General features: G+C 35.2%; 1 protein-coding gene across 5 annotated transcripts in view; it reads left to right on the top strand.

The window, feature by feature from the left end:
* Positions 1-23,205, top strand: part of ST18 (ST18 C2H2C-type zinc finger transcription factor) — a 178,108-nt gene that overhangs the window by 83,702 nt on the left and 71,201 nt on the right. The window lies entirely within an intron of this gene.

Below are 23,205 nucleotides of genomic sequence, written 5' to 3'. Positions count from 1 at the left end.
AGCCATCTGCTGATTTGGCAGGCATGGTTAAAATTCTCTAACTCTCATAACCTTTCAAGTACAGTGCCCTTGGGACTCTATTTCACTTTTATATTTTGGAAAACATGTAGGGACAAACAAGAGAGGTCATCTGCCGAAAGTCAGACCTGTAAAACATTAAAAGAATACAGATTTTGATAACTGCTCTTGTTTTAATAGCAAATAAAGTCTTTCCTATTTTATTTCGGACTTCAGGAAGGATTATACTGGTTTCCATCATGCACTTTGGGAATTTGAATTTTTTCTAGGGATTAAAGCTCTCTCCTAGTACTCCTGGGATCTGGGTTCCAAGTCTAAACTAAAAGAACAAATATTGTTCAGTGTGTTTGTCACAGGTGAATTAAACGTATTTGACCTTGGCCTTAATTTCTCTTTTTAAGCAATTCCCATTACATTTCTATATGAAAGTCTCTCTCTCTCTCTCCCCCCTCCTTTTTTGTACTTGGTCATTGATTTTCATGAAAAGACACCTATTGCATATTTAGCTTTTCCCATGAAGCTCAAAGGAGCCTTTTTAATTTTGAGGGCTACACATACAACAAGGCATAAAAAAGTGGCTAACACTCTTTTTATATTTGTATTTTTGTATTTGTATGAGCCTACCATTGGCTCATGGTCAGCCACAGTTACAAATATTTGGTCTTTTTGCATAGGAGGAGAACTCTTGTTCTCCGTTTTCTCATATACTTCTCCATGTTTAACCAAGCTAACTATTTAATACTTGAATTTTTATTTTTTTCTTGTATCACCTGTGGTGTTACTTTCCTTCTTCTAGCAGAAAACATCCACAGGGGAAAAAAATACCTAGGAAATCCTCTGTCTGTCATAATATACATACATATATATATATGCATGTATATGTGTATATATATGTATGTATGTATATATATATTGCTTTTCACCAAGTTGTTGAATATTGTTGATGTTTTGAATTATGAGAAGAGGTGTTTTAGAGAGAAAATACATGAAGACGGGAAAGGTTGCATCAGAGTGGGGTAGTCCAATGACTTCCTGATATTAGCAGAAGGCAAAGACAATCATCTGTCAACAGAATTGTCTTAATGCTGTAGATACGTGTACCTCATAGGAACAAAAGATGTAACTCTCACTTCTGTTTAATTAGTATATCTGAAGGCCTGTATATAGCATGCACGCTGCTTTACTCCTTTTGGAGGTTTGATTCTCACCCCACACCCTCATTATAACAAGCAGGAGGGAAATGCACATGTTTGAAAGTGTCTTCACAGCTGAAACTAGGGAAACAGGCCGAGAGTAGCTCTGGTTTATTTCACAACCAATTAAGTATGACATCTGTTGAAACTCAGGAAATAAGTCTCCCTTCCCCCTGTTCATATACTTACTTAAGCTGCCAGCCTTTTGTTTGGATATGGTGAATTTTACTTACAAGACATGGCTTCCTTGGAGTAAATACACAAAATAAATAAATAAATTTATAAACCCCAACACATAAAACCTGTTTTGTTTTGTTTTAACCAAGGTTTCACTAAGTGCTTGTTGAAAAAGCCCTTTTTGGCACTCAGCTCAAGCAAATGATGGTGTTAATAATTCTTTGCCTAAACACTCACCTTACTTTCTGATAAAAGGGCATGTTTGTGGCAGGCAATGTAGGCACAATAACACTTTCATTTTTGAAAATCTGGCTCCTGTTGTTGACTTCCAAAGGCAAGCAAGAGTTGCTAGAAAGAATTTGGATTTTAAGTTCATTAATTTTGTGGTTCAGAACTTGGCACTGAAGAGAAGACACCAAAGAGAACAGGACATGTGGCATTATGGGTGGTTAAAAAGAGAGAACTAAATGCAGAGCCACTGTCATTGGTACCGTCAAAGTTCTCAAGTATACAATAGTTCATAATACAACAAGCAAGAAACAGATGAGCTTAAATAGCAAACTTAGACTTAAGTCATATTTAGTATCAAATGATAATATTTCAAGCTGAAAGACACTTCACATTTACCAGACACCAATCCATGTGAAGCCGTTGCTTATCAGGAAAACTTTTATTCTTTCATAAAATATTGTCCAATACAAACATTAAAAAGATTATATTTCCATCCATACCAGCTCTTAGAGTTCAGTTTCCTTCTGCTATGCTTAAAAATTGATTGTACTCATTCTTCTATATCTAAAGAAATAGCTTCCATATCATGCTGATCTTTTTCTTTCTCTCCCTCTTGACACTGGATCCTCCTGTCATGCTGAACCCATGCTGCTCATATCAAAGCTGTGCCTGACTCTTCTTTTCTCTATTTTACACTATCTATTCTCTATTTTATTTGTTTGTCAGCTTCATTTTCTTTGCCAGTTCTTTCCTGCAAGGACTGGCACTGCCTTCATTCCTGGAGGATGGTTCCCTACTTTATTTCTTTTGATTTTTTTAAATTACATCTCAGAACAACATAGCATCATGTTATGTAAGCTGTAAGATGCTGCTCAGCAATTGACATAGGTTTCTTGGTTAGGAATCCTCCAGTGAAATGTCAGTGTGAACAGTGTAAGAGTCTAGACATGAGGCAGTCATCCAGATTCCATTTAGAGTCAGTGGAAAGAAAGAGAGATTTCTTGGATACAATTCATCTCCCCCTGAAGTAGATGTATGAAATAAATAAGACGTATCGCACATCTACATGGCTGTAGAAATGCCTGCAGATTGCCTGCATGCTACCTAGAGACTATGGGAAGCCAGCAGTCACTGCTTCAGAAATGCGTCTGCATTTCAGACATGTAAAGTTAAGGAGGGATATCCCATCATTTCTGTCCAGCCTACAAACTAAACTTGATTTCTTCTTACATCTTGTCTCCACAGAAACTTGCTGTTTCTACTGATTTTGCATGAGACAGCGATAGGGGTAATATGCCTTATACCAAAATTCCTCTTGCATATACACAGCATTGATGAAATTTGGTGTGTGTTCAGATACAAATGGACAGTAGAATAGCAAAGTTGAATATGGCTGTGCAGGTCAGAGAACCAAATTTTGCTCCTGAAAGGTGACATTTATAAAAATGAAGGGACCAATTCCCTACCTTATTCTTACATGTAATTTTTTTTTTCAGAGATCTTCTTTTCCCAAAACTAATTCCTAAAAATAATGAGTTGTAAAGATTTTAAAAATATGTATCCATGTCAGAATACAATAGAAATTTCTGCATTAAAATCTGTCTATAATTGGATTTTTTAATGACAGAATTGAAACACTTACAAACTCTCAGTTCCAGATTTTCTTTCTCCTGTCGGTCACTGCTTAGGATCTGTAGGCATTTTTAGGGCTGCCTCTGTGATTCTTCTCTTTTCACAGAATTTCAAGACCCTGTTTCTCAAGCTTTGAGATAGTAAAAGATCATTATTAGATTAGATTAGATCATAACTTCACGCTGTTTCTGTGGGTGATTATAGTGATTCGATGTTTCTCTTGCTGTCAAAACTACAAGAAAGGTTTCATTTCAAAAGTTCACTTCCTGTGCATACATTGCATTGGTGTCCATTTTTTTGTTTGTGTTTGAAGAAATTTGATTATACAAACTTTGATTTCTGGAGGATTATATATCATACCCATAGCTTAAGCATAGGAGTGTGAGGATTTTTAAACAAATTTTGTCTCTTTAAATTTCTAGGTACAGATTCTCTTCAGATCAGTCCAGAGTTCCTTCAGATAAAGGCAAAGTGCTTAAGCAGCATTTTAAGTGTAAGCAACTAAGAACACCTTCAGGAATCAGAACTGGGTGCCATTCTGGTAAGCCATGCTAACACTTACATAGTGGATGGTCACAACATTGTGGATCCATACAGAACCTTGAGGGACAGCATGTGACTATACGCTTTCCTAAGCCATACCATGGCAGTCACAGGACAGGATGGCACTCTAAGCAAGGAGCCACAGCTAAGTCTCTGATAGTCCTTTGCCTTTTTATACTCTTTCCCTGAAGAGAGGATAGACAGAGTAATACAACTTTCCATAAGATTGAGTTCAGCTTGATCTAATTTTGTAACAATGAGCTTTATGAAGGGTTAGCATATGTGTATTTTCATTAGCATTTCCATAGATGAGACTCAACACCAATGAAAATTGTGCCCAAAATTATGGACATACAAAGTTCAGTATGGTATAAATTGACACCAGTTTAGCAACATAACCCACTAAATTGATTTAACATTTATCCTGAAAAACTTACCCTACTCACATACACTGTTCTCAGAGTTTTCTTCCCCACAGTCAACATTTTAGTAGCCATGATTAAATAGTATCCTCTTAAATATCCCTAACTGTTTTTTAATAGCACAAGAGAGTAAATAGCTATAGGGTCCCATGTTATAGTAACAACATTAATTATACCATTTAATTTTATTGTTATTAATATGAAAAATAATTGCTACTATTTTATGACCATAGAGAATAATATTGTAGTATTGCAGGTGTAAGTTGCTTATGATCAAAAAACATCAGTCTTCAGAAGACAAGTTCAGCATACACTCTTCAGGTCATACAGCTTGCTTCCCCATTTGTTTGTGGGGTTTCTGGTATTTATTTTGAGTTGCATAATAACCCCTATCTTTACAGTTAGCAGATGCGTGGCTATTTTGGTGATATTTATAAAGTAAAGAAGTCAGGTTTTATGTGGAAAAGATACAGAAAATGTGGGGATTTTTGTCCTTAATTTTTTCAGAGAAATATTTGGCATGTCTCCTCCCTCCTGAGGCTCCAAGAGTATCTCCACAGTAACTCTACCATTAACCCAACAGGCTGTTTAGAGAAGCTGTCTTCTAACATCTCAGCTGCTTCACTGTACAGCAAAAAGTTTACTTCTAACAGAGAGCTAGTAAGCCCTGCTATTGACAGAGTTTGTTAGGTAGATTGCATCTCAGGAAAGGGTGAAATTCAGTCCAAAAGTGTAGGTTTTCTCATTCACTAAATGGAGACACTGGTTTCCAGTTTCCCTGACTGTGGATGAAGATATATTGTGTTTGAAAAGGGAATAATCTGATGACCAGTGGAATAGTCTAAGACAAAATGAGCATTACCTAGTAACAGTTTTCCCTGGCCCGACCTGGATGTTCAGAGGTTTCTGTGAATCATTAAGCTCAGTTAATGTAGCTCCAGGAAACTCACTTTCACGTAAAATTCCAAAACCAACCAAGAGAGTTGTTTCTAATAAAGCAATAAATAAATATATGCCTTTTAAAAGACCACAACCACATAGCTCATATTTTCTCATTGCTCAGTGTCCAAGTTTGTCAATACAGCCTGCACAGCTTAAGGCAACTGGAAGAAAATGGTGGTTCATTATAGCGATGTTCAAAGGAAAGTACATTACTCATTTCCCAGATGACTTTCCAAGTGGTCCCTTGGATTCTTATGGGTCTTTTGCCTTGATATTTTCAAAAGCAAATTTATCATATTTCAAGATGCCAACCCTGCAATGTTAAACTGGATCCGAAAAGCTTATTTTTCTTCCTGAATCATCATATTCAGAAGATCATATTCCTACCTTATGTTTGTCAGTTACTGTTATCTTATGTGACAGCTAGCAAGGAATTCAGATTCCAATAAGGTATTAATAGGACTGTTACAGATACAACTGCAAGTAGTTGAGCTCATTCTTATATAACTTGTACTGCGTTAAGTTCTTCTAATATATTGTGAAAATAATCTTTCTCTGCTAACACCTACAGATCTTACCCCAGGGAAATCCACTCAGATGAGGGCAACCACTGTATAGATAATTTTAGGATAGAATCATGTTTTGAAGACACTGCCAGTTTAGAGTCCTGCCTCAGCTATGTGAAAAGAAAATATTTCCGATTGATGAGCCAAACAGGACTTGAGCTTTGCAAGGTCTGACACAGTGACATGTTTTAGCCATAGTCTTCATAGCCTCCATTCACAGCAAGAAAGCTAGAATAACTTTAGTGACTAGCTGGAGGTGCTCACTGCTGTGGTGGAGTGGTCCGTGTCCTTATTTCTTTGACAATAAAAGGAATCTAGATGTGTATCCCATCTCCATTATTAAAGTTAGCATTTCTAAACTCTCCTGAGTTTTATACAATCCTTAAAGAAGACATATAAAAGTGACATATTAAGATCACCCTTGATCCTACACAGCTATAAAGTATATATCCTGTTCACCCCAGCTAGAAAATTGTTTTATATATTTGATATTGAATTACCTTCTAGAATTATGCAAAAAAAAATAACAGAAGTTTACTGGAAACCTTAAATCATTGACTCATTATATTTTGACATAATAATAATATAAACTCTTTCCTTAGGACCATTATTGTTTACACTATTATCTGTTTTACTGGTTAAAACAATATTTTATAATAATTTTTTCCAGTCCGTAGACCAACAAGTTATAAGTAAACATTCTTACCCAAATATCAGGTAAGACTAGCTAGATACATGTGCAGATCTAATCTTCCTTATATAAACTATTATGCAATATTACAAAAATGAATTTTTATTAGTTTTCATGTCCTTTGGTTTCTAGTCTTGTTGGTTAATTCAGTAGTCTTGAGAACACAGTGTTGGCCTGAAAAGTACAGTGGTTTCCATGAAAAAAAGATATGGAAATGTAAGGAGTTTTAAGTATTTTTTTTTTAACTGTTTTGCAAATTCTTTGCACAACAAACCTCACCAATATGTAAACAGGGCTCTAGCTACTGTGTTTGTCCACAGCTAAAGCTACAGATGAACACACTGTAGTTGTGTGATGACAGGAACAGCTGACTCATTAGTAGAGAGCAGTGAAAGGTAATTAACCCTGGGAAAAGTACAGCTGCTATGCGAGCTGTTCCTTTCTGTAGGATCTGATTAGAAATTAGTGTTAAACCACTGATTCTTTAAAAAAATGTCATTGATAATTCACTTTCTCTCTCAGGTGTGGCCCCTAAAAGGGGCTGAGGATAGAACTGGTGTACAAAAGGTCTTCTATCTAAAAAGGCCTTTTCTGAGAGAAGTACACACCTGTTTGGCTGCTTCTGGAGTTTTCTTAGTGATGGAGATTGTCCCAGCTTTGAATGCTCCAAGTCTATGGGCAGCACAGAAAATGCATTGTCAAAATGACTTAAGGTAGAACATTGTTGTTTGCTATAACGAAGCTCTTAGCGAGTCTGATTACTTAAAAGTCACAGCTACTACTTGTTGTATCAGGACATAGTTCTGGTACAAAATATTGCAGACATTTTTAGAAAGAAAACAAAAATCTCCCTACTAGGGTAGGTGAGCACAGCATATTAGAAAAGGATTGTGACCTGTTCACAAAAGCTGGTCCTCATCCCATACTGTTTCTGCATATATCGTAGCTTTTGAAGTGCCAGCAGAAGAGACAGAACCTGTGATTTAAAGTGACATAAAAACAACAAGGCAGCCTGTCATCTTCATATTCAGACACCTGATACAGGACTACTTATCCAAAGTGACAGAACTACCAACTACAATAACAATATTTCATTAATGTGTTGTTGATATTTCTACCATACTGTTTGTTATTTATAGCTAATGTGTCCAAAGGAATTTTAATCATCTCATTTTGTAAGATCTTTGGTCAGGATTGTATCCTTCTATAACTGTGTGATTAATACCAAAGTGTATGTGAATGCTTGCACATGTAAATAACATCTATTACTGAGGTCTGTGAGAGTGTTCTGGTTATTTTCAATGGAGCCAGGCTTACACCAGGGAGTCTGAAGGGAAACTGTGTTTAAAGTGATGAAATATGTAAGACTTCTCTCCATAGGAATATTTTTTTTTCACCCTACTCAAGACAAATTCACTGCAATAGGATGAATAATAGATTGCTATTACTTAATCAATATAAAATAATATTACAAAGATATGTTTCTATAGTGTCATTTTTAACTCCATGATGTTTAGTGGTACAATGAGACATTTTCTTACCATATATGTAGTACGCTTACAATTTCAGTTTCTTTTAAATGAAATATAGTTCTTGTTGGATACCATATTTGAACCTAGCATTACCATAAACCTATATACATGTACATATATATATATAAACATATATATGTACATATATATATATACACACACACCTTATTGATATTTTCAGCATTGAGAACAAAAGCATTTAAAGAAGAAAGAAAAAAAAACAACACTATATTTACTAGGATAATTTTCTCTTTATCAGAAAGTAAGAGAAACAGGTTTTTAGAGTAAAGACATGGCATGTCAAGAGTACAGTTACCTCTGTATTGCCTAACATGTTAAGAGAGGAGAGCTCAAAAATGTTTTAAATTACATTGCTATTCATCATGCATTACTTAGTAGGCATTCTTCTCAAATTGTCCTTTTTTATCTGTTCATTTGTTTTTAGTAAAAAAAGCTTGAAGAGAAAGAGGAAACACTTTTTTCTTGTAAATCCCAAGTAGTAACATACTCTTGGAATATCAGGTTGAGTTTCAGAAGAAGTGAAGGCATCAGCAAGCTATTAAATTGATGAATGCATGAGGATTAAAATAATATTCACTACTTTAAAGTATGGTTAGGAATGCACAAAAGCTCTTCACAGCACTATACATCATTATGCTCATTTAGCTTAAAGGTTAAGAGACTTGCTGAAGGTCCAAGAATAGATAAGTGTCAGAGACAAGAAAAGAATCTTTTTATTGGTAGTGGAGGTTTTTATTTATACATTTATTTATTATTATTATTATGAATTTGTACAGTCATGGTGCATTATCTTTAAGTTTGCAACAGAAGACAGATGGCAATTTATGAAATAACCTTCACCCCACTCTAGAATCATAAAATGTCCCCAAAAGAGAGATTAAACTGCTGTTCTCAGTGTCTCTTGACCTAACTTAGAACAGACTGAACACACTTTTGCTTGCTCCACAGACATGATCTGAACTTCTGTTGTCCCGGTGTTCATTTTACATGCACACTTTTATATCTGACAAATATTAGTCAGTGGTTTTACATGTCCTTTCTTACTTTGATTTTCAAGGTTGTATTTTTGTTCTTGGTTTGTTTTTTACTGTGCTACTCGGCATGCTTCCAAGATCTTCAGGGCAGTGCACTAGTGCAAGCAAGTCCTATTATCTTTAACAGTTAGGGTCATTACAAGTCTTTTAGATGGTGGCAGACTGTACTTCACATGGCACTCTTCTAGTTAATGAACATATGTGATTTGCATGTTGAGGGAAGGCACACTTCTTCCCTTTGTGCGACTTTCCCTTTCTTGGGACATGCCTGTCATACTTAATGAAGGGAGATTGTTGTTTAGAAAGGGGAGGATGAATGCATAGGATAGCAGAATGGTAGTTGCATTTCTTTTTATAAAAATAGTTTGTAATTTTAGGTTCATTGTTCCATTTGACTCCATGTCAGAGAATGTTCAATGAGCTAATTAGCCATGGGTTTGGTCCAGCTTAAGAATTGCAATGTCCTAATTCTAGCTGTTAAATCAATCCCATAAAATTTGGCTGGAGCAGTCAGAAATCACAAGGAGGTAATATAGTGAACTAGATTAAGCCTGTAAGTATTTAAGAAGTGACCACTTTGACTGAACCTAATCAGCTCCAGCACTTCTGTAGATTTTGTACAATCCCATTAATTCCTTGCAGGCTTGCTGGAAACCATGCATGGTATGAGGACTGTAACAGCGGTCCCTGAACAGCAAGTTTGTAGCTGGACCAGGATCTTCCTGTTGCTGGAGGAAGCTGTAACAGAGTAATTAAGGCACTACGATTTTGCTGCTGTTAGTTATACCAATCTGTGTGCTCAGGAGTCTCACTCTGGCCTCAATCCTGCAGCTACTAAGCACCCCTTCATTGAGCCCTTCATGGTCATCTTTCGCTGAAGAGGGTAGCGGTCCCCCTACACAGTACCTCACAACAGAGATGACTCCATGCAGGAAAAGTCATCCAGGCTGAAAAAGAGTAAACAGGTTTTAAAATAAAATAAACCCTGTGTTCCAGAACCAGTGACGCATGCTCTTTGAACTTTCTTTTAAAATTGCTCTGAAATCATAAGGTTGTTATGGTGTGTTTTTACTCCAAATAATGCATATCATTGTAACACAAGCCTTGAAGTTAAGTGGCTACTTTAATGAAACATAGTTACCATAGTTACCACAGGAGAACAGAGAATAACTTTTAGTTCTTTTGAAGCTATGAATTAGTTTAAAAAGAGGAAAAGGAATAAACAAGCATGCAGAAGTTTATTATTCAGTGTTTCATGCCTGATCAGCTCCAAAAAAGAACTCTCCCTAGACTACGGTATTAACATTTTCCAGCTGAAATCTATAATTGCCCATCAACAAACACAAAATCACATTTCAGCTCTTTGGTATGTCTGTTTCCATGTTTTTTTTTTTTTTTTCTTTTTGTTTTTTTGTTTGTTTGTTTGTTTGTTTGTTTGTTTTTTCCTGAGTCAGAGAAGAAACAGATTTTTCCAAAGTTCTGCTTTCAACAGTTTGTTAATAACAGACATTTTACAGCACTTTGGTTGTTATAAATAAATAAATAAATAGGTTTCTAGGTAGATAAATAAATAAAACTCCGAAACACAGTAATACATTGCTAAACACAACTCATGAACTCTATGGTGTAACTTTGTTATTCATTATAAACACTATCATAAGGCTGGTGGGAGGAAAATGAGAATTTATCATCGTGAAGATATCTTCCAGGACCAGCTTCATTGTTTTTCAGTTTAGCATTGAGATGTGCTCTATCCCTGAAGTGTTAATGGAGGTCACTGCTGTTGCTCTCCTTTACCATGTCAAAGTAAAGGAGTTTCTACATAGTTGACTATTGAGAAACAAAATGATGTTCTTTCCTGTATATCACCTTCAGCTTATGAGCCTCTAGAACAGTGGTGATTAACAGGACTTTTACAAAGTTTCTGTGTAGTTACAAGGACAGCTTCAATCTTCTGTCATTTTTTTGCATTAGCTATGATTATGCTTTTACCACCAAAATGCATTTATTTTAAAGGTAACAATACAGACTCAGAGAATAGCTTATGTTTCATCTATATTTATCAGCACTCACTGTACATTTGTGTCTTCATTACCAGGAAATATTAAGGGACATTGTGCCATCTATTCCTGTTTACAGTTTATTATGCAGAGATAGGAAACACTTAGCATGTAAAATGAATGTAGAAATTATTCCTGGATAGAAACACGGACATTTCCCACTCGTTGGCTCTTTCTCCTCCATCACCGGATCAGAGTGTAATTGTCAGTAATCAGGCCTGCTTGCTGCTGATAAAACCACTCTGAATGCTAGCAGCCTTCTTTGTGTGATGACTCAATTATTCCAGAAGTGCCTCATCAAATCTGCCCCATCAGCTGGGCTAATAAATAAGGAGAAGAAACTGGCCCCCCAAAGCAAATTATAAATCCATTTGCATTAACCATTTCGCTGGTCCATGATCTAGGCAGAAATAAGCATGGCAGATTGTGTTAAGCTTATTTGAATATGTTTATAATGTTTACAGCATGCAACCTTTTTTTTTTGTTCACAAGGTGTTGGAATTATCAGTCATGAATAGCATCTAAATGCAGTTATGTTAATTACAGCAAACCCTCAGGCATCTTTGAGGGATAGTTTGTTGCTTAAATCAGGTGAAAGTTAAACCCTTCTGCTAGGTGAAATACGATCTTGCACATGGCATTGGAATTATAGTCGTGTTTAAAAGATAGGATGAGTGCAAAGGATGTATTTTTACAGGTACTGGAAGGACAACTACAAGTGTTATGAAGCTGTCTTGCACTGGTAATGTGACCTCCTATTCATCTCAGGATAGAAATAAATAACGTAAAGTTCATCCCTATAGTCGGGAAAGAAAATGCAATAGTTGAAGCAGTTATGATCCTGTTTCACATCACAGATTTGTACTGTACACTTAATAAAAGTGCAAAGAGGAGTACTCTTCCCCAAGGAAATTCCTTTCTGAAACTCAAACTATATTAAAAAAAAAAAAAAAACAACCCATGTGTCCAAGTAGTTCCTTTCTGATTTCCAAGAATTCCCTGTGTAATCCAGTGAGTATGTTACAGTGTAACTTCAGAAGGCTGAATGAAATTAATTTGTTTACTCGTGTGCTAAACATTACAAATGTGCTTAAGGGTCTCACTGAGATGACCCATACATCTGTGCAGAACTTAATATTATGTAATTCAGCATGTGCAGGATAAAGATCTGACTGTAGTCAAGAGCTCAATATATCTTTACTTTTTGTAATGACAACTTTTGCTTACAGAGATATTTTCAAATACTAAATATTTTACCTTGAGAGAGAGAAATCATTTTCACTGTAAAAACATGAAAATTGTTCTTAGATCACAATGGTGAGCACATTGGATTTTGTTTCCTTAGCTGTTATGTCCATTCTGAGTTAACTAATCACAAACCATCGTGCTTTTTCATCTTCATATTTGCAATACATCAACTAGTGATGTGATAGATTAGATAAAATCAAATTAATCTGTTGGAAATTATATCCATTATGCCCAAAGAAAGTGGTTAGACATCTTTTACAGATATCATACAGCTTTTTATACTGCAATTCTGACAGAGAAAACAACCTCAGACTTTGAATGATATCACTTTTAACTGTAGAATTAGTACTATTAAATTTTCAGGAATTTTCTGGTAATCTGACCTGAATGGGTGGACTTTTACCTGTAGACAATGGGTCAACAAGAACAGTTGCTTGAAGGGATTTGTCGCACACATATGATGGTGAGGATCAGGGCTCAAATGGTGATTCACATCAGTATCTTCGTATGACTCATGGATCTCAGTAGGTTGGCACTTAAGTCAGTACGAAATCATGTTGCACTGGAAATGGCTATAAACCAAAGAGTGAATTGCAAAGATTCCAGGTGACTTCACTGAACCATTACATTGACAAATCAAACAACTCATTTATTCCATCTTTGTGTCTTTATAAAGTTTATCATTTTAGCAGAAATGAAGTACTGTTTGAAAAGGGTGAAGGTCTTCTTTGTAGACAGGCAAGCTTCAATGTCAGAAAAAAAAAAAAAAAATCAATTCAGGTTCTATGGAACCATAGTATGTTTCAGGTTGGAAGGGACCTTAAAGATAATTTAGTTCCAGCCACCCTGCCATGGGCAGGGATGTCACCCACTAGATCAGGTTGCCCAGGTCCCCATCCAACCTGGTCTTGAACACCTCCAGGGATGGGGCGTCCACTGCCTTTCTGGGCAACAGTTCCAGTGCCCCACCGCCCTCTGAGTAAAGAATTTCCTCCTAACATCTAATCTAAAACTCTCCTCTTCTAGTGTAAAACCATTCCTCCTTGTCCTATCTCTACATGCCCATGTAAAAAGTCACTCTCCATCTTACTAATAAGCCCCCTTTAAGTATCGAAATGCCATAATGAGGTCTGCCTGGAATCTTCTCTTCTCCAGGCTGAACAACCCCAACTCCCTCATACTGTCTTCATAGGAGAGGTGCTCCAGCCCTCTGATCATCTTTGTGGCCCTCCTCTGGACCTGCTTCTACAGCCCCACGTCCTTTTTGTGCTGGGGGCCCCAGACCTGGATGCAGCACTCCAGGTGGGGCGTCATGGTAGGGGGAGACAATCACCTCCCTCAACCTGCATAGGGTGTAGGCATCAGTCACCACCTGTAAATCAAAGGTATTTGTCCTTCCCAATCTTTTACTAAAACAGATAAATGAATTCATGCAAGCCATGAATAGACTGGGCCAAAAGTCTTCACATCAGCAGACTTGTGGTCTTAAAGGGAGTGATCCCACCATAGAGCCTTTGTTGACAAATAAGTAAATTATTTCCATTTTATTTCTATCAACAACAATCTTATCATCAGAGTTGCCAATAACCTAGATAGATGACCTCTTGAGGCTGAGATCTCAATTTTCTTAATTTTTTAATCTTAATTTTCCAGTTGGTATGTCTATGGTCAATTTGATAAGGATAAAATATTCTTTAAAAAAAAATAGTCTGAATAACTTATTTTATAAGATTTTGATGTAAATCAACACTAACTCACTGAAATGAATTTGTTTGCTACCTGAAGTATCAGATCCCAGAAAAACATTTGACATGTAGATTGCTTCTTGGAGAGTGGACAGGGATGACACACAGTTTATATTCCATTAAGGGTATGTCACATCCCATGACACAGCATAATCCTACACACCCTGTTTATAACATGACAGATGCATGACATTGTATTTGAGTTTTTATGAAACATCATATCTTCAAATGTGAATATTCACCCATAACTCAGCTGTATGGTTGCCAGCACTCTGTTATGTGAAAGAGAGAAAAAATAGTACATTTAAACTTATTAACCAATAACTTCTGTTATAATCAAACAGAGAAGAGAGGTCAGGTTTTGTGTTTTATATAAAGTCTTGCTTTTGTCATACTATAATGCTCTGCTTTTCAAAGATAGCTGATGATGTCGCGTACCAGGCAGATGGGAGTAAAACAGCAAATGGCACTGTTGCATGTAGCTTTCCAAAACAATTTTAAACCCTCCTCCCCATCCCTCATCTAGCCCAGACTCATTTTCTTTAAAGGAGGACTTACAATGTATTAGTTTATTATGTAAAGTTAAATGCAAAAAGTTCTGTACATTTTTCTGTCCTTTGTGCACTTTTCCAAGTGGATCTCAGCTGTGCTGTCTTAACTCTTTCTCCCTTAGGATGAGAGAGACAGCAGATGGGGTTAGGGCAGAGGGCTGATGCTTCTGACAGCAAACAGCCTGGTTGTTGAGTGGAAGCTGTGAGCGTCAGGAAGCTCCTTTTCCCCAGAGAACCAACTAACCACTGAAGAAAGTTGAAAATGAGCCCTTTGAGAAACGCTATTAAAAGTAGTAAAAAATTGCAATTGTGCAGATGATGTGCTGCTGTGTGGTTATTCGAATGCTAATGAGTTTGACATTAGGAAACTCAAAGGGTTTACAGCTACTCCCTTATGTGATTTAGTTCTTTATTGGCAATCTTTGAGAAAATAAATGAAAAATATATTGCTAATAAATACGTAACATGATAGGATTTTAAACAAATCTGCTAAGTTTTAGGCTTTAGAAAATGCTTTGTTCACTATTGTAAGTATTCTCAGAGAGATTTTGTTTTACTTTAGTTTATCTTGAACATAGACAAGACAGGTAGAAAGCTTTAAAAACTCTTTTTTTTTTTTTTTTTTTTTTGGATGTTCAAATAAAATAACAGGAAAGAGGCCTTTGAGGGTAAAAAACGTTCTTTTTTTTCCAGAACATGTTGGCTAAAAAACTGCTTAAAAAATCTTTTCGGTATTGGGATGTTTTGTTCTGCTTTTTCTCCCCTCTTCATCATGTTGCATCTGTTGTCTGTTTTGCTACTTGATAAAAGCTTATTTATTTTAATTAAAAGTTATTGATGGGATGCAACTAATAGTCTATCTATTGGATCTCAAGCACAAATTAGTCACTCAATAAACTCCAGCCTCCCTGCGAATCAGTTTAGAATGAGCCTTTCCAATTTCAGAAATATAACACTACAAATTTTATTGGAAAAAAATCATCAGATATTATTAAATGAATACTTAATGTTTCACCTTGAAGTTCCAGAAGTTTATCTTCAAATTTTGTCATTGATCTATAATTAGACTAGGTAGAATGAAGAGATATATTTTACTGAATAAACTGAATATTATTTGAAAATTACCTCTGAAATTGCAAGTGACAGTAAAATTTTATATTTTGGTCACTAGTGGCAAGACTGATGCTAATATAGAACCTCCGTATAATAGCTAATCATAGATTTCCTCAGGTTGCAAGTGCGTTCAACTTTCTTTTAATTGTTTGAAGTGTGTGGGTATTCCTTATTTCTGAGTATAAGGCCCTCAGTACTGTATACTCAGATACAAGACTCAGCTCTTTTTCTCTCATCATTATTGTTGATTTGGCAGGAGTTTCCTTACAGAAACGAATAAAAATAAGAATGCAGAAATACCAAAGACGTCAGTTTGCTTACAGTAAGAACACTATCAGTCTGCCCAACTTTAAATACTGATATTAAAAGTAAAAAATAAAAAATTAGAATGCGTGTCATTTATTTCGCATCATGTACTGAACCATCCTACTCATTTGAAAGGGTTCTGATACAGTAAAAGTGTTTGGCTCAGGATTTCTACATATAGAAACTATGGCTTTCTGTCTGCGTATTAAGAAAAACTTCTCTTATAAGTTGATAATCTATTGGAAAAGACATTAACAATTAAAAAAAATACCATAGTGAGAGAAAAAATACTATTATTTCGGCCTTTTAAAATATCATTGGTGCCTATGTAACACATCTTCGAAAAAACACACAGTGTAACAATTCTTTGCCCATTTGATATAAGGAGTGTCCCATTTCCTCTATATTTTATGTAGCATGGCTATGGCTGGGGTTTGGTTATGTTTGTGGGTTTTTGTTTGGCTGGTTGGTTGGTTTTGTTTGTTTGTTGTTGTTGTTTTAGAGAATGAATTTCAGGATTATCTGTTAAATCAGGCAAGGCATCTTGAGCACAAGCATTGACGAATTTGGTCCTTTGGAATCTGTACATATTTTCACCTGGAAACACACAAAGGTTAATTTAAAGGGATAATTTATTTTTAAAAAAGTGAATTTGAATCAAAATACATCTCTATATTAGTACTAGTATAGCGTCTCATGCACTGCGACAATATTCCTTTCATAGCATTTGCTGTTTTAAGAACAGTAGTCTTAGCCTTCAAGGATCAGAAATAGCAATATTGAAAAAGATATAAACCTTTGTAAATACATAGAAATTCTAGTTTTTAAGTTTCTGAACTATGATCCATTAACATTAAATACCACCAAGAACACAAATACTTCTGAATATATATGACTTCAGGAGTGAGAATGTATTTCATAATGCAATGTTTAAATTTAATCGGTGAGGGACAGCTTTTTTGTGTTTTTTTTGTGTGTGTGTGTTTTGTTTTATTTGTTTGTTTTTCCTCCGATTAATGAATAATGATTTATTATTATTATTATTATTATTATACATCAGTAGGGTCAGATAAATACTTTGTCATATTTATGAAAGATTTTTATGTGTCAAAACATTTTTATGTTTGAATATTGATGTTTCCTTTTTTCATTAGGAAGAAAAATGATATTTAGTACATAGTAGCCCAGGAAATAGTGACAAGATGTTGAACTACATCAAAAATAAAAATCCAGGAAACAAGCTTCCAGAAAGTAGGATTACACATCAACTTATGCTGAGTTGCATTTCAGCATGGTAGACTATATAATTTTTCTCTAAATTTAAAAATCTAGCAGTTGCCCCTTAATTTCATAAAGCTGTGACTCTGCCCTCTAAAGCCTTGGTAAAGCAGACTAATAGAAATACTTGGCACACATGGGTTACCTAAGGGAATAATAGAACTATTTGCTGTAGTCGTTTGGCAAAAGGACATAAACATATGGCTTTGGTTTATATTCAGCACTGCCAGTTGTGCAAAGTTGCATGGATGAAGTATACAACAGCACTGACAACTCAGAAATCAGAAGTGAGAATCAAAATAAATCATCCTTGTAACAAAGCTATTCAAGCTTGTCTCTAATTTAAGGTTTATTTTGCTGCTGCATATTTTGAAGTAGTGATTTCAGTATAAAAATATCTACATTTCAAAAACAGGTAAACATGCAGCCAAATTGTTGATAATTTATATGTTATAAACACAAATTTTGCATTCAGTAGATGTACTTATTCATCTGAACCAATTATTTCCATGTTGTTCAACTTCCTGCTAAAGAAATCAAGTATAGCATTGTATAAACTAAAGCAAAAGTTTCAAAACTAAAGGTGGGATGACTCCTTGGGTAAGAATAATCAATACCCCCAAACAAGGCATATTTTCAGTAATAGCCTTTAAGAACACTTACTTTGTAATTTATTTATTTATTTATTTATTCCTCCTTTCTGGCCATAAATGTGACTAAAAGAAAAGAACAAATAATGTTAAGCCACAGTGCAATCAATGTTCCTGAAAATTTTGTCTTTGGACTGGATTTTTTATAACCAGTAAAAAGAATATGTAAACTTTATCTAGAAGTTGCTATATATGCACTTTGCATTTTCTTTTGCCCTGTAATTCTCACCATCAGTCTTCCATTAATACTTCAATAATAATAATAATATTAATAATAATAATAATAATAATAGACATTGTAGAGTGGCAGAAAGATGTGTTTCACACACATATATTCACAGAACAGCCAAGTTCTGATCTGTGCTTCCAGACAAGCTGTAGGAAATCTTCAGACTGGCTGCTTTATGATTTGTTTAAAAACTCTTTTTTCTTATGACAAAATTCCTTTTTAATGAGTTTTTCATTTTATTCTTAAATGAGTTGTTAAAAGGTAGCTACCAAAAGCACTGAAAAAAACTTACTCCAAGGGTTTTAGTTACTTTAGGGAGAGACACACACTGTATCATGTCACCTGGGGCATAGGTACAGCACAGAGAGGTTTGTAGAGCATAGTAGTGTCTGACTTCAATTATGGAATTTTTTGCTTTTGTTTGAGACTTAAGGATGGATTTGTGTGCCTTAAAAGATGTCTTTCTTTTTCTGGCTAAGTTCATCAGTCTAATGACAAATGTAGATTTTACCTTTATACAGTCTTATGTAGTTTACAGACTACAAAGAGTAGAGAAAAGCTATTATTTTTTCTGACCTCTCAAAACCAGTAAAGGTTTTTCCTAGAGAAGTTGTTTGCCAAATTTCATTTTTAAAATCAAATATAACTTTTAGTTGGAAAATCACAGGAAAATGTCAACTTTCATATACCTTACCACAAGATGAACTGGTGATTTAGTTTTCTCTGTCTAGTTACACTAGAGGAATCAGACTTCCACTTCAGAAATGTGACACTCACTCAGGTAAATTAATTTTTGCTTGTCCAAAGTTTATATTTGAAATTAGAAAGTGCATAGCTCTTACAATAACTATTTCCAGAAGGTCTGTTTCACTTTTACATGTATCAGCAGCACTGTTTTCCTCAAGTCATAGCTTTTTTTTTCACGATAATGTTCTATAAAGCTATCCTACCAAGATTGTAGTATCAATTTAGTTTCCAAAATTGAGAATTAAAAATGTTCAAGTAAATTGGAATAATACTATTACTATTATTATTATTAACATTATTGCACATGCCCTATTTCAGTTGTTAGTCATATTCTTGGATCCCATTATAATATCAGTACATGCACATGTGCACAGATAGACTCCAGGCACACACACAAAAAAACAAACTCAGAGCCAAATCCTAATTCTCTCACTCAGGGAAGTATTTCCAGGTGCTGCTCTTGAGTCCTCTGACTGCAGAGCAAACAGAAGTAACATTTGGTTTCTGCAGCCAGGAACTCTGAAATAGTTTGCTGAAAAAGTATGATTGCTGTTCTTCCACCAGTAAATTCATTTGGAGAAACAAGAATACCCTGTAGCAGTCACATAGCAAGTTACTCCAGTTTCTCCAAGCAGAATATGCAGTATCATCGGTGACTCCAGTCTGTTTTCTGGGATCTAGTTACTGACTTAGCCTTATGTCTCAACCAATAACGAAGGAAGGGTGGAGGGAGGATTGAAATTCACTAAGTCAGGTAGAAAACATTCATCAACATAGTGAAATTTGTCTGATCACGATCTCAGGAAACAACTCAACATTACCATACACGGTAAATTTCCAAATCACAGAAATATGGCATAACTAAGGAACTTTAAGGCAGGTACTTATTTCCTAGCTTGATTTCCTGATGACTTAGGACTGTATATGTGTTAACTCTGTGTTTGTTTCTGTCTTTCTGACTAATTAGTTTCTCCCACTAATTCCTTTAATGTCCCTTAGACAGTTTCAACTAAATTTGAAAAGAAAGTGTTCAGACACGTTTAAATCCATCATATCGGAGAATCTACATATAGGGTCAGAGAATCTAGTTATAAGACACAGTGAAATTCCTTCCACTATTCATAGACTTACTTATCATTGGACATATTTTTACTTGTGAAGCTTCCGACTAACAAATATGGGATTGCAGCTCCTGATAAAATTTTCCTGGTGATCACTTAGATATTATCCTGATAGCTAAAAAAATAAACAGTAAAACATCATGCATGGATTTTGTGCAGATATGACCAGTCTATGATTTACGGCTTTTTGTCTCAAGACAGTGTATGTACCAAGAGGGAGGGTTGATCATCCCTGACTTTAAGAGCATGAAGCACCACCCAGAATACATCCTATTTTTGCAGTACATGACAGTAATAAGATATATATCTCAAATTCACACCTTGATAACAATTACCTCTAAAACAATTAGATGGAATTTCTTTTTTAGAGTTTAACACCTTTAATGTTCCAAGGATATATTAAAAGTTTGAATTCTTCTTGTGGACTGTCTATGGATATAATTTCATGTAAAACAATCACTATGCACATAAGAATCAGAAGTGAGGAACTTTGTTCAATTTTTTAAATGCCAGGTAATCTCTGAAAGAAATAAAAAAAAAAACAAGGATACTGTATTTAAATTTTGAGCAAGAGGGATATTTATGCTGACACACTTAAAATATTTCACAGTTTTATTCAGTTACTTTTGTATAATTTTCAAGCTAATGCATAGGACTTTTTGTAAGTTAAGCTGCTTTTTTTATGCAACTTAGTCATGATGATTCTTTTAATATGTGCTATGCAGTGGGCTAAACAGCACAATAAATTTTAGGTTTGAGTTGATTAAACATCTCTCATAATTTCAAATTATTACAAGGAAAGAAAATCAATAGAAAAATCACCTACATTGATTTTATTGTTGGTTTTCACTCATTGTGCAGTTTTTAAATATTCATCACAATGCAACGTGCTATTTAGACCAAAGTAACTGCTGTTCAGTAGAAGCAGTAGACACTTTTTGTTTCATAATTAAAAGAGCAGCACTGTGATTGGTGTGGTATTTATTATGAAATGATGACAAAGGAGTACCAGTGGTTTTAATAGTTTTAGCTTACAGGAGCTGTTGTTAATTTTGTCTGTAGAGTTGCAGGTGAAATAATGCACAGTGGATAAATAGTCTATATTGGTTTAACTGAACATAATATATAGTGTGTTCTGGAGTTGTTTGTCTCAATAGACTATAGTAATCAAAAGTAATGAACCTATTATGTGCAGGACCTTGGAGAGCATAGAATGGCAGTAAAAGTGTGGCACATAAAAGGTTTATTAAAGGAAATTAAAGTCCATCATTGCCACACCTGCTCCCCTATTATAAGTCTATGGCAGGTCAGTGCCTTCAATCACAACTCAGCATCAGAGAACAGAGCCATGTTTCCCATTACCATTGCAGTCACATTGCAAAAACTCATTCTCCAGGTTTTAAGGATAGTAACAAGTAAAGGCTTACATCAACCCCACTACTTAAACACAAACCAATTATGTTTCTTTCCTTCTAATAATCAACATCAGATGTAAATTTAAACAGAGAAAAGATAACATTGTCTGGGTTTGAGATTCATTTTGATCAATTTATAGTTTCATTTTAGATATTGCTAACCTGGGTTCTAGAATTAAACTTCTTCAAGTACATAAATAGCCTTTTCAAATGCTTGTATTCTCTCCTACAAATAGTTACTTTGATTCCTGTAACTGTATATGATGTGCAACCATATATAGCAATGAACAGAAAAATATAAATAAATGAAAAAAAAGGAAATTAGAGAAATGTTTTTTGACCTCTAAAAAGGCTGGCTTTATTCTTTTTCTTTCTCAGGTCAAATTTGTCATATTCTGCAATGTTCTTTCAGATTAGACTTTCAAAACATCTCAGTTATCTGAGTCATGTAAAGCTAAAAATAAAGCATCCTCAGATCTTCAAACTCTATACATAGAAACAGGCACAAACAGATTCTTGCATCTTCCCCCTATGGGGCAAATCAATGCTGCTGATCTTCAGTAAAGAAGTGTGAAAAAATACAGAGGATCTGCTGACATTGCTTTTTGTCTTGCGACCTTTTGGAGCGAAAGATTCACAGTTGCCAGGCATTGGCAGTTTCTGGTACCCATAGAATGCATCTACCTATTGTCCAGCACAGTTATATAAATCAGATGCTGGTGTTTGCAGTTGTTGCTGCATATTGATCTGCAGAAACACATGGGAGTTGCTTCTGCAGTGTGTTGCATCATCACCATTTTAAAAAGAGGTAAACTGAGATTCAGCGTAAAGATAGGTAGTAAGATACTACCATAGACTGAAGAAAATTAGAGCTCCTGCTGTTTTTCCTGGACAAAAATTCCTTATGACAGATTCTTCCATACTTAAAAATTAAGAGTTTTAGAAAGAAATGGATTTTGTCTCTCTGGACATGTTCAACGTTACACTGTTATACAATCTGCTGCATGTCACTGCAGCTCTCCACACCAGAACATGAAATCTTAATCCCTTTGAATTTCAGGGGGTTGTAATAAAATCCATGGATTGAAAACCTGCCCCTACAATTATGGGTCTGGGCCAGATCCAAGACCAGAAGGTGCATATTTTCACTGCTGGTTTAGATGTAGCCAAAAGTGTCATGAGAACAGTGATTCTTGCAAGGCGTCCCTTATTTCAGTTAGAAATCTTATGGCAGCAGCTCTTTTTTTTTTTTTTTTTTAAAGTAAGAAATTTGTTTATTTATTTTATGTGAAATGTAAACCTGGCTGCTATGTTCTCCCAAAAATTCATACAAATCTGTAACTGTCTTCTTGACCAAAACTTCTATGAAAAGTGATTGATACAAGTGATGAAGTATTTCAAAACTGTATGTGTGCAATTACGCGCATTCAAGCAAGAGGGTTTCATGCTTTAAGAATGAAGTTGTCAGATGCAGGTTCCATTGCAGCTATTCAGATATGCTTCAGTTACAATTATGCAGCATGTCTGTAGGCACTGGGACTTTTTGGGACCTTTTCTTCCAAGAGGTGGATGTTAAAAGCAGCAGTCACACAACACTGCCATTTCTAACCTTATGCCTTCAGCTAACACCTGTAGACCTTGTCATTAAACCTTAAAGAGTCACTCATTACCATCACTTTATTAAACAAATCTGTATCATTAAAGGTATCTCCTAGGTATTTACTAGATATTCACAGATGG

The sequence above is a fragment of the Anser cygnoides genome, chromosome 2, assembly GCF_040182565.1.
Source record: "Anser cygnoides isolate HZ-2024a breed goose chromosome 2, Taihu_goose_T2T_genome, whole genome shotgun sequence".
Classification (NCBI taxonomy): Eukaryota; Metazoa; Chordata; class Aves; order Anseriformes; family Anatidae; genus Anser; species Anser cygnoides.
Note: the sequence above shows the minus strand (reverse complement) of the source record. Positions and strands in the feature narration are given on the sequence as shown.